Source organism: Eleginops maclovinus, chromosome 20 (genome assembly GCF_036324505.1).
Source record: "Eleginops maclovinus isolate JMC-PN-2008 ecotype Puerto Natales chromosome 20, JC_Emac_rtc_rv5, whole genome shotgun sequence".
Taxonomy (NCBI): domain Eukaryota; kingdom Metazoa; phylum Chordata; class Actinopteri; order Perciformes; family Eleginopidae; genus Eleginops; species Eleginops maclovinus.
This window is the reverse complement of record NC_086368.1, coordinates 8,515,961-8,529,502: the sequence shown is the minus strand read 5'-3', so window position 1 is coordinate 8,529,502 and position 13,542 is coordinate 8,515,961. Positions and strand designations below refer to the sequence as shown.

General features: G+C 36.1%; 1 long non-coding RNA gene across 1 annotated transcript; it reads left to right on the top strand.

The window, feature by feature from the left end:
• The first annotated feature begins 7,729 nt into the window (after positions 1 to 7,729).
• LOC134883286 (uncharacterized) lies at positions 7,730 to 12,373 on the top strand. Its single transcript, XR_010168259.1, has 3 exons — positions 7,730 to 8,161; positions 8,509 to 8,551; positions 11,324 to 12,373. It is a non-coding gene; the product is annotated as an uncharacterized LOC134883286 (long non-coding RNA).
• The last annotated feature ends 1,169 nt before the right edge of the window (positions 12,374 to 13,542 follow it).

Here is a 13,542-nt window from a genome sequence, read left to right as displayed (position 1 = left end):
TTGTCTGAGCAGGGAACTACAGGTGTCAGTAGCAACACTGATTAGAGTGTGGGATCATTAAAGGTATGAGCTACACCTGCTAATTTTCTCTATTGCTTTCCTGTTTGGTATTGCTGTGAAAAACTTTATCCAGAAACTGCTTGTTTTCAGTAACACAGCATTCATAAATAGATTGGAGGAATCCCTAACACATTTTTGAACTTTGTTCTTGTGTGCTAGCAAGCTAACTAGCAAGCATTGCTGTCAGGTGGAATCATGGCTATGCGATATTTCATGAATTTGATACCAAATCCGCTGGTAATTAATTTCAATAAAATATGTTATCCTAGCACATACATTAATACTTAACTGATTCACAGACATACAAAATATACGTGTACATTTTTTTAATGGGCATACCTGTAAAACTATATTAACATGTACAGTATGTTAGGGTACTTTGTTGATTTTGCTGGTTGTTGTTATTGAAGACTATTAATGCACTATTTTAATTTTCTCTTCTAGCTTGCTGTGTGAGTTGCTGATCAATTTTAGACCCAATATTTTAATTCTAACTGATGTTACATGTAAGTAAATTGTAGATGCTTGTGTCTGCTCCACTATGGGGGTATTGCAGAATGACCTCAATGGAAAAACAGCGTTTTTTGAAGGCAGTGGCTGTATCCGTTAACCGCTGAGGGAAAGTGGATGTACAGCCTTAACTGCTCATTGGTCTGCCCTTTTGCCTCTTTGCCCCTCCTCCTTCTTACCGGATCACTGTCTGTATCCGGGACAGCATCCTGAGTGGAGCGCGCTCTCATGTTCCAGATATTAAATTACTCATGAAATATTTGCTTGGCCTCCAGGGTCTGCTGCAGCTTGCTCTGAAACCTCCACTTAGCCCCTGAAATGTCTCGGAGTCCAGGCTTGTGTCACCTCTACAAGTAAGGTCAATTTTTCCAATTTAGAAGCAGGCATTACAGACTATTTCACATTGCATTAGCCTCAGAGTTCTGCTCTTGTCACCTTTTCCTCATCTGTTCTCTGCATACCTCTCTTTCTTGCATTCAACCCCTTAGACTGGTTCCCTAAAACAAGCAGTCTGAGAGGTAAAACATTGGCAAATTCAGTAAAGAGAAAAAAATGTCTGATCACTCACGCTCTGTGCACTTGACTGTACCAGAAAGTTCCATTAAGCTCGTTGAACCTTGAAGACATTTTAAAGATACAGCTCCAGAGTTGAGAAGGTCAACGGGACAGTAAAAACTAACCAGACTGACATGTTATGGCTGAACCTGATGTGTACTGGTTAAACGGGTTTATTTTTTATTCATAAAACTTCAATTTATGGACAAATTGATATTGAAACTACTCTTATAATTAACTACTATCTGGTTAACATTACAGTATTGTTTCAATTGAATTTACATTTCGAGGTACAGTATTTGTTACATTTTTAAAAGCCAAAATCTAAAATTAAAACTACCTTAATTGTAAATAATCTTTATAGGAAGAAACAACTTAAAACATACAATAAAAAAGAAATGGCCATAAAAATGCCAATAAGTGAGAAAGTAAAATATTCTGTTAATAGCTTTTAAATTGTCACATGATGACACACAAAGGTGAAATGTAACTACAGTACGTACATCTACTCAAGTACTCTCTCTCTTTATACTTTCAACTCCACTACTTTATTTTACATATTTAGTTACTAGTTACTTTGCAGATTAGGGTAATTAATACAAAATATAAATCACCCATTATAATGTATTATTATAGGTTAAGCTACCCAGTCGTTTATAAAGTAATTCAAATAAACCCCATTGAAGTGATGAACACAGCTCGAATCATTTTAATAAAACAAATAAAAAATACCTGTTTCTTATAATGAGCACTTTCCCTTTTGGTTCCTAAAGTATTTTTTTACTGCTAATACTTTTTTCCTTTTACTTAAGTACAATATGAATGCAAGACGTGTATCTGTGTATGTTTATACTATAGTCATTTTAGTAATATAGAACTTAGTTGCAGTCATGTGTGCACAGACACCAACACTCCAAGAAATCACAGGTTCACTTCCCACTGGAGCTGCACACATACAACAAAAATCACTCAATATGTTGAATCACACTCAGATATACCTCACACTATAGAAACACACTGCCTCCTGGAAAGAAAACAAATATGTAAATGAAGTAATATTTCAATCCGGACTGCAGATACGACATCGTTTTATTAACACCTGCAAGGATTTTACTCAAATATTTCAAGATGTGTCAAATTATATTCTCTTCTCAATTCTTTTCCAATATGTTCCCAACAAATATCATCAAACCATGGGAAATGTGCAATAATAAGTCTTATATTTACTAATTACACCAATCTTTCCTAATGTAACTTTGTTATTTCTTCAACATGGAGGCATATAAGAAGCAAGATAAAGCAATGAGAAGCAGATGTAAAGATTCCTCTGACTTCAGACCCCAAGCGTTTCCATCTGGCTGCCAAAGGCCTCACAAGTGTGACTGCGCCTTCGCTTATATATCTCAGCAAAAAGGTGAGAATCCAGTCACCCATGATTATTACCAGCTCACTCATGAAATCGCCAACCACGGAGCAGTGATGGAGTGAGGAGGCGGACATAGATCGAGAGCTGTTTTCTACAGGATTGAGGCTGAGATCTTACACAGAGCACTGCTTTGTTTGGCCCTAAAACAGCAGGAAAAAATACATATTTCCGTGTCTACAACCCAAAAGGAAAGCATGCATGCAAATGTCGGACAGCAAAGTCATTCCTGTCTTCCACAAGGAATATTTTAAATTCACACACATTAAATATTTATATTCCACTGAAAAGCTTTTCCAGCATGTCCTCCAGCATTGGGTTTATTACATCCAGATTTAATTCATTGTTTTTTTATCAGCAGTTTATAGCGCACATCAAGCTGAATTGTGAGTGTTTGTGAGAATTACACAAGAAAATATGTCTCTTTGTGCCATGCATGCAAGAAATGTATGTGTCCCATATATAAGTCAAGTTTTATTAATGCATAACTGAGTGTTAAGAATTCAGATGATCCAGACCATGAAGTTGACTTGACCTAAAATAGGATTTAACAGCTTTCTGAGCCTCAGAAAGAGGGAGCTTGTATTGAGCTCCCTCTTTGCTGCATGTGTGTGTATCTGGAAACCCTTAACAAAAAGCACATAAAACTCTAAGGCCTGTCTGAGGTTGACGATCCAGACCACGATCCCAATACTCCAGAAACACGAGGTATAAATCATTCAAATCATATCTGTGTTTCTGCTGCATGGCCGCCGGTGTGAGTCTCACATCCTGGATAAGAAACCTCAGAGTGTTTCCAGAACTGAAGATTGGGTTAGAATTATGAAATTATACTGTATATGTGTTCAAAGATGTTTAATCATTTAAGCAATAAAATGTTCCTTGTTATTTGAGTAAAGGTGCAATCCAAGAACTCGTTTCTTATTTGTTCACTAAATGTAGTTCTAGAGATCCTGGGCTCTATTCAATTTCTAAAAAATATTTAAAAATATGATGGATTTACTGTACACATTTTTACGAATCATCACCTCTCAAAAATTAAAAACAATTCTGAATGAATTGTTTTTAATAAGGCAGTGAGTAAAGTAAGTGTAATCAAGCAACATCACCATGTATTAGCTACTGCTTTTTGTACAAAGCATATGATTTATGCTTTTATGTGATAAAAACATTTGGACAAACCATTGAAATAGTATTGTTCATGCAAATATAACCCAAATAAAATAATACACATAACACATTTTCATATTTGCTGTATTTCAAAAGGTTTTATTGTCTTTATTATCCTTTTTCATAGTTTAAAATAATAATAATAATGATAATAATAATAACAAGAGACAATGTTTTTGAATCAATGCCATAATTGAACTAAATTAATTTATTGTTTAATAATTGCAATTTAGATATAACGTAAAAAAAATAGTCATTGTTCCTTTGTCTGTATACTTCTGTAATGTCTGCTGCATTAGTTATTGTATTTATTAGGCCCTTTTTATCAGTAGCCTTATGCTCAGCTGGGTATCATTCACTCCTGAGTTGTCTGCTCTGACATGCATTTGTTGACACGTACAATAAATGGGTCAAATCCTCAAGTTGCCATTAACACGCCCGTTATCATACAGTTGGGTCTAGTGACGAGATAAGCCACTGTGTAAACCAGCTTTCCAGTTTAATTTATGACCCACAAGTCAAGCCAGATTAGGACTGATTGGATCGTGGGTGCCATATGTGACCTACAATCTGTGCTCCGCTTGCACTCTAGGGCGGGAGGGTCAGCGATCTCCCTGGGCAAAGGTTGCCATGGGAACGACCTCTGGATGCGTTGCTCTGCTCTTTGCAGCCCTCACACATCTTAGGGCAGAATTACATCCAAGTTTTTTCTTCATGTCGGGCCTGTATTCTTCTGCTCTATTTCCCTTATTCTGCTCTGCGGTTCAAGCTCCCTCTGTTTCCTCTCCACACACACAACGACATTTACATGCAGTGGCATTTGGACAGTAGTAGTCATGCTGACACATACATGTACAGTGGTATGCAAATGTTTGGGCACCCCTCTGAGATTTCATGACAATTTGCTTTTCCTTTATAATAGAAGATCACAGCAACAACATTTGTTTTCCTACAAAGATGTAGACGTTTTAGTGTTTTCCAGACCAAAATTCTTAGGGTAGCATTACATAGTTTTATTATAATAAAATAAAATGCAAAAAATGGGATGTGCAAAAGTTTGGGCACCCTTATAAATAGCATTCATTTCAACACCTGTACGGATTTATAGCTGACAGGTTGCTGCACAAAATTGCTTTGATTAGCTCATTAGACCTTCAATTACAAAGACAGGTGGAACCAATCATGAAAAAGGCTATTTAACATAGGTAATAGCTGGCTGTGCCTGGCCTAGGTTCTTTCTTAGGGAGTGGCAAGATGGGGACCTCAAAACAACTCTCCACTGACCTGAAAGCTAAGATAATCCAACATTATAAATTAGGAGAAGGGTACAAAAAATTATCTGACAGGTTTAAACTGTCTGTCTCCACAGTCAGAAACGTAGTTGTGAAATGGAAGGCCACAGGAACAGTCCGTGTGAAGGAAAGATGTGGTAGGCCGACAAAAATAGGGGAAAGGCACAGGCGAAGGATGGTGAAAATGGTCACAGAGAAGCCACAGACCACCTCCAGAGAACTACAACAACATCTGGCTGCTGATGGTGTAGTTGTTCACCGTTCCACAATCCAGCGTACTTTGCACCAGGAAGAGCTCATTGGAAGGGTGATGTGCAAAAAGCCTTTCCTGAGTGTTAATCACAAGAAGAGTCGCATGAGGTATGCAAAAGCACATCTGGACAAGCCAGAAGCATTTTGGAACAAAATACTGTGGTCAGATGAGACCAAGATTGAGTTATTTGGTCATAACATGAACAGGTATGCATGGTGAAAAAAACACACTGCATTCAATGAAAAGAACTTGTTGCCCACTGTAAAATTTGGTGGAGGATCTATCATGTTATGGGGCTGTGTGGCTAGCACAGGTACTGGAAAACTTGTTAAAGTTGAGGGCCACATGAATTCCTTACAGTACCAGGAGATTCTTGACAAGAATGTTCTAGAGTCAGTCACAAAGTTGAAGCTACGCCGGGGTTGGATTTTTCAGCAGGACAATGATCCTAAGCACCGATCAAAATCCACCAAGGAATTCATGCAGAAGCACAGGTACAATGTTCTGGAATGGCCATCCCAGTCCCCAGACCTTAACATCATTGAAAATGTATGGATTTATTTGAAGAAGGCTGTCCATGCACGGAGGCCAAGAAACCTGACTGAACTGGAGACGTTTTGTGTGGAAGAATGGGCCAAAATACCACCTGCCAGGCTTAAGGGACTTGTCTGTGGCTACAGGAGGCGTCTACAGGCCGTTATTGCAGCAAAAGGAGGCAATACTAAATATTAATGGAATTATTTCTTAGGGGTGCCCAAATTTATGCACATGCCTATTTTTGTTTGAATGCACATAAACATGTTTCTGTTTGACCAATAAAAGTTATTTCACTACTGAGATGTTTCTGTTACCATAAGGTATAACATATGTTAAAATGAAGTTGCTGCTTCAAAAGCTCAGCAAGTGACAAACTGATGCAGTGGTTTTCCTAAGGGGTGCCCAAACTTTTGCATACCACTGTATGTATGTATGCATGTGACAGACACACACCCAACCCCTCAAACGCACACACACAAACGCCATTTATACTGTTAAGGTAGATTTCATTATACTGGTTTGTAAAATGTTAAATTTCTTGATATCTACCAAATATTTACCTCTTATTTGATTTGTTATACCATTTTATATTTTAACCGGATACATAAACATAAATTGTTTTCTTGTTTGGGCAAGTCGACTCAGCTAAACGTCATCTGATGGTCCCTAAAGCCTCCAGACAAATTCTGGATGGAGATGACAAATCTGTGCTAGCATGGAAAGAAAGACTTTTAGCCACAAGCTATTGAGATTGGAAAGATATCATGTCTGTTCATGCTTAAACTAAATGGCTGAACTCCACATGATCTGCAAGGAAGATGTTAAACTTTTAAGATGTACCATATGAACCTTGAAAGACAACAAACAATTGTTTTGGGGTAGAGAGAATAATGGCTTTTAGTTAAATGTGATATGCTGCCAAAGTAATTCCTTGGTCTTTTACATTGTTCATTAAGTTAAATCTGATGGTCACAGGATAAGAAATATAAAGGTCTGACAAAGGGTCACTAAGCATAATAAACTTATTTTTGTACTGAAAAGTCTACAGAGATAAAACCAGAAACAACTCTCAGAAAGCAGAAGGAGATCTTGTTGCAAAGTCATTTTATTGCAGTGAACACGAGAAAGAAAATATAATTGGAACCCCCATGAGATTTCCAATTCCTCTCGCTCTCCTTCCTCTCAGGGTTGAGGTTAAATACAAAGGCAATACAATAAAGAGGTAATATCCCTCAGAGCAGCAAGCAGGTTAGATTAACCATTTTTTACACTTTCCCACGGTGAAAGCATCTACATCTAGATCCCATGAAGTGATGAAATGGCTGCAGGATTTTTATTGGATCTTTATTTAGCTGTGCACGTCTGAAATACCTGTATGGTAGTTTATAAATTTTTAATGCTGGTATGAAAACACTTACATAACACGGAGGAAAAATTCGTAACAGGGAGTCTTTTTTTATGCATTTTTTTTTTTTAAATAAGGAAATGCCTTTAAGTTCTTTGAGTTAAAGATGGTTAATACCTCATTAAAAAAACCATAACAAATGACTGTTCTCTAAAGCAGATATATATATATATATATATATAAATATATATAAATATATAAATCTATTAAAATACATTCCTTAAAACCATGAAGCTTAAAAACATATACAGATATGCCAACAACATTTTAAAGATTGCATACATGTTAAAAAGCACAAAATGCCGGAAACTTGAGTCATTAAATAAATGCATGTTGCCTGTGCCAAAACAGTTCAAAGAACAGTTTCCTTATAAACAGCATAAATAAACTACACTCACAACAGCTAAGTATACATTAAAAGGCAACCTCAGTCATACAAAGAGATTCACGGTGTGTTAGTGTCTGTGTGTGAATGGTAGAAAACAGCTAGAGGAGTTAAAAGCACCAGTCCTCTGTGCGATCAGCCCCCACATACTGAATTTCAAGATGGCTGCCGCTGTGTTTCTCTGAACTCCTGGCTCATTCCCCATCTAATAAATATCTGAGGAATCCTTCCTAGAACCATAATTGTCCACCACTGGCTGAACCAAGAAGTGCCTCAACAACAGTTTACAGCAGTATTAAGGACATACATAGTATATTGTGGAAGATTCAGACTCTGTCTTGCTGATCTCAAAGGTCTTAGTAGGCCCTGATGGCCGAGGATGAAGCCATGCCACCCAGAGCTTCTAAAAACACCACTGAGGAATATGTCACCTTTGCTCAGGTTCCTGAATTGTGGGACCACAGTACAACAGGAGAAACACGTTTAAAATGTGTGCACAGATCATTGTAGGTTCCTCAGAATCTTTTTCAGGAGGACTGATGATCTGTTGAAGCAAACCTATAATCTCAAGGTGAGTGACTCAAAATAAGTTTTAGATCTTGGGTAAAACTTGTTGCAAATTATGTTTAGAGTTTAAACCATTTTGACACTATTTGCAAAAGTTTTACTGAAATCTCAGAGACATATGGAGGAGCAGTAAACACACCATACTAATGTTGTGGACGACATTTAAGAGTCTCTGAACAGCGACCTAATCTGAAGGAAAAGTAGGCAATTGTATAATGTTCTTACACAATTTAAATGATAAATATTTGAGAATGCTTAGGCTGAATCATCTCGTCACTCACTCATTCTGATGTTATCAAGACTGTAAACAAACATTACATCTGTCATCTAAATAATTCATGTTGTGAATAGATGGAAGATGAGCCCTGACTGGGAAACACCATTACACCCCTGAGTAAGTAAAAAGCTAATTATGTTGGTATCAATGCTAACACATGTAACTATCATTCATTCAATTTGACCAATTTCACTGCCTTGTCTGCAGGTATAGTAACTAAATGTGTGTTAAGACTTGTTTTCCAACAAAAATGTATCGGGTACAAGATTGTGCAAATTAAACCCTTTACAGTTACCAGCCAATGGGAAGCGCACACTGGACAAGAGACACTGGGACACTTGACACTGGGCCATTCACAAACAGCGAGCTGGCACTCCTCTACAGCTCTCAGTTAAAGGTCTTAGTTTAGAGACTCAAGATGCTACAGGGACTTTCTAATCCCACCTGGTTACTCGTTTTAACGTTATTCACAGCATTACTCCATCAGGGATCTCTGTTTGAAGGTCAGCAGGGGTAGTGCAGGTTTCAGAGGGCTTACCAGCAACTTCACACCGGTTCCAGTAAGCCAGTGGAGCTGGGTCACGATGAAAGAGTCTGTCCCTCACACACACACAAAAAAAGTCCAGAGTGACGGGCAAAGAAAGAGGAATCCTCTTAGTGGTAATATCCTGTCGTGCACCTCCATCTGTTGCTCTGTGATGGCAGACAGTCTACATGGAAAGAGGAGAGAAAAAGATCAAGAGGGGCACCACATACTGTACTCAGGCTCTGACACATGATGGAGTCATTTATTTAGAATATTGAAAAATTCCACCCAACATTCCCTATGGATATCTAAAGGGAATCTAATTTATAGTGACATTGGATTCAACAATCCCCAGAACAGATTTTTGTACTGCTATGTCATGCCATTTTATGAGATTAGAAATGAAATATACAACATGAAATAACTCATTGATAAATAATTCAAGAAAAAAGCATTTGATCTTATTATGCTAATGCTTAACATATGATTAATACATTCTAGCTCTAAGCAAAACATCAACAAGTGAGAAAAATAAAGAGGAGTAAGAAATAAAAATACATAAAAAGTGTATTTTAAGCACATTTCTTACCAAACAATGTGTACACTTCAGTATGTAATGTTATGGACATTTGATTTGAATATACAATTAAATATCAATATCAATTTTGATTTGATCAAAACCCTGGAACAAACTTTATTTTTATCATTATTATTATTATTATTATTATTAATAGTATGAATATTTATTTATTTAAAATCTTTAAAAGTATTGATATATATTGATTTATTAATCCTGTTTTAGATAATGAGGAAGTTCAATTACATTTTCTTTATTCATTTTTACTTCATCTTCCATTAATGTTTGAAAATATACCACACTCTGTATCTGGCTTTTATAAATGTTCGGGATCTTGTGAAGTAGAGCATAATTAAATCACAGAATAATAATTTCATACATTGTGTACACGGGTCCACTTATTATATTATATAAGAGCGACAGGACCATTTAGAAAGGCTGCTATGAATTGATGGGGCATTCCCCCCTCTTTTTTTTAACAGTGAGCCCTTTCATTTCAAAGAGTATATCTTCATGACCATACTCGCCAAATATTTTTCTTGGGTCAAATGAAATACCTAAACACACATTTTCTCCCTCAAAGAAAGCACTTTATCTAGCACGAGTCTAAAGCTCATCTAGTGATTAAAAAAGCGTTTACATTCTTAAAAAATAAATGTATGGCCATCAAAGCAGTTCTGAGTAAAGATACAAATGATCCCATGCCTATAATGATTGTGTTATCATCTCAAGTCTGTTTCTTTTTAAAAAACTCTCCACATCACAGGAGCATGACTGTAGACTTGTGTGTGGCTTCTGAAACCACGGTGTAAAAGGCATCAACACACAGCGTCTGATTTATGTAAACAGTTCATATCAATTAGTAGAGAGCTTAGAGGGGATGTAAGCATTCAAAAACCAAAGCCATGATTGATGACTGCCATTTCATCAAGGCATTCATTTCATCATGACTGTCAGCTGAATCACTTTTTACTGGGCCTATGCTTTATGGCAATGGTGCTTGGATTTATTATGATTATATAAAGTGTTGTCTGCCTTCCCACAGGCGTGCATCATTTAAACACATTTTATTTAAGTAGCCAACATACGCCCAAGAAGATGCTCATTTCACCTGACCTCAATTGTCAGGAAAAACACAAGTTAGTCCTATAAATTTGTATAATTTAATAATAAAGAAGCAAACGAAAAGAACGTCAGTGCTAGCATCCACTCTCAATCTCCCCGCTAGTGAAAGTTCTACTGTGTCTGTAAAGTTCACTTAACAAGAGAGTAAATTAAATCCTGCCACGGCTTTTGGTCTATTTAATTAAAGCTTGAGCAACTTAGTGGGATTGAATTAAATTTTTGGCTTGGGTAAACCAATACGCCGGTGGGTGGGGGGTTGGAGTGGATGGGGTGATGTAGACTATTCATGAAAGATAAGAAGAATAGGCACATCTTTTTTTCATCTTCATTAAATAAGTCTGCCTTTTTATAACAACTAAGAATGCCTTTGTGTCCCTGTGGCGCTGTTATTCAATTTAGGAAAGTTTACCAACAAAGTTTGCCCTGTCTAAAAGAAGATACATTTAAAAACCTGGATTTTTCGAGTTAGGTTACGCTCCTTTTCAATCCAGCTGACTCTTCTATTCCTGCTTGCTAGAACCCGGTCTGAGTTGAGGTTAACCCACATGCAAAAAGCCCAGATTAAAGCAGACCGTGGCAGATTCTCCACACAGGGTCAGGGATCTCACACACCAACTTTTATGGAAAGCGGTACCATTTTATTTCCTCTCTCTTTATCCAGCTGCCGAAGCCGATGGGTGCAATTCTTCATTGTAAAGCCCTTTAAGACTAAAGGTGAAATCGACTCCAGCCCAGCGAGCATGTTTTCAATGGGCTCCGGTTAAGATAAATATCCCAAAGGATAAGATCAGCTTAGGAACTATAGGAACTCATTCTCACCCTCATCACCTTTATTTCATCCTGGCTGACCAATAATAGCATGTGTATAACTTCAGATCACAGGGATCAGTGATGATTATTTGGTTTTAATTTGAAGTTGAAACCCATTAAGGTGAATGATTATCAGAGGGTATCACTTGACAACACAGCTAAATCATTCATTTGAATTTCAAAAAACGACTCCATAAATATTGCTTTATGTTGAACTAACTCTGTGCACTTCAATGATATTACTTGACAATGAAAACACTCAGCTCTCTTATCCAACTCTTAAATCTGACTTCAAAATAAGAGTGACTATCATATATCAATTGTGACATGTCATACTATTGGGTACGCAGAATAAAAGGACAATGCACTACCTGTTATATTCCCTTTTCCTTGTTTTCTATGAATTTTACCATGTATGTATTTATTTTGAAAAGAAACATTAAAAAAGAAAAACTAATTAACTATGTTTTATTCACAGGTCTTTTTAATGAATCATGTTATTTTTTATAGGGGCAACCAAGCATTACCTTTTCATAATTTCACTGGGTAATTAATACTTTTCAAATAGCAATGAATTAATATACTCTGGCATTATTATAAAAAGCTACAGTTGTAATTGGCTTTAAAAGACAAAAAAAAGTGATTTACTCTTAAAAGTATTTGATGAAAAAATACCAGTGTATTGAAAGATAGAAATATCAATTTTCAGTTTGAAACTCTGGGTGGCAGTGTTGATGCAACGAGACATAACACGTCTTAGGAAAGTAAATCCACGTCTCCTCTTCACATGCCGACCAAACACATATTTAAATACTACTTCGTTTTCTGTTCTGTCGGTTGTATATTTCATTGATTTTTATATAAAATATGTTACATTTATATTTTGATCCCTCTTTGAAACAAGGACAATGAAGAGTAACCTTTGACATGTAATAAATCCCTGTATAATGTGTGTTAAAGAATGTCATATACTCATTTTGATTTAATATCAATAATGTTGTTAATTAATATATATGGATTTGAGTTTTTCTCTTTTTAAAAATCTGATAAATCAGATTAATAAAACTGTCAAGGTTAAGCCATTTATAAATCTCACATGTGTAAGAAACTAGAATTAGGAAATAAAATGACAATTATAATATAAATAAAAAACAAATGCTGCTATAAATAGAACATCAATCATCATTTTAGTTTGGATTGGCTTTATTGGGTACATTTGAGTAATAAAGTATATTTTTTGAGAATAAAAAAACATGTTGTGCTCATTAATTTAAAATGTTAGAAACAATCTATTTCAAACTTTTATGGAATGACAACATTAATGATAATAGACATGAATTAATTGCAGTACTGTTATTGAACTAATGCCTAACAAACAGCAGTATAACATTTCTAAAAGAAAATACATTGAAGTAATTGCAACCATTTTTACTCTGACATATAAGATTAATTAATCATGTCCGATAGGTTTTCGGATTTATTGTATTATTATTGTTTATTTGTCAAAGATGCATACATTAAGTATATATAATATGGCATTTTATAAAATGCTTACACAGTTAATTATTTATTTTGTCAGCTCTGCATTAATCCGGCTATAGCTTTATTTCACAACATGCAGTTTGTCAAAAAAAATGCCCTCACCTGATGTAGTCGGTAGAAAAAATGAAGGACTGCAGGCTCAAATGAACTTTTCCTTGCACCTGGTGTAAATTGTTAAGGGTTAATTTACCGTGTAATGTGTTGCATGTAATTTAGATTATGTTGACTGTAAACTGCAGAGGCGAGCGTTACTGCTAAACTTTGCTGCTTTGATTCTGCTGTGTTCGGGAACGTAATGTACTGTATGTTGGATTACACAGCGGAGCACCAGAGGATTTATGCCAAATTCAGCCATCTCTGCTTTGCATTACACATATTTTATTACTATGCCGCCATTCTAACATAGCGTGGCAGAAACATCTCTGTGGGCAGTATTAATATCGTTTCTTCTACATCTTTCACTTCTCTTCTGGCTCAGGTCAATATTGAATCTGTATGGAACTCATTATAGAGGTGAAAGCTGCTTTC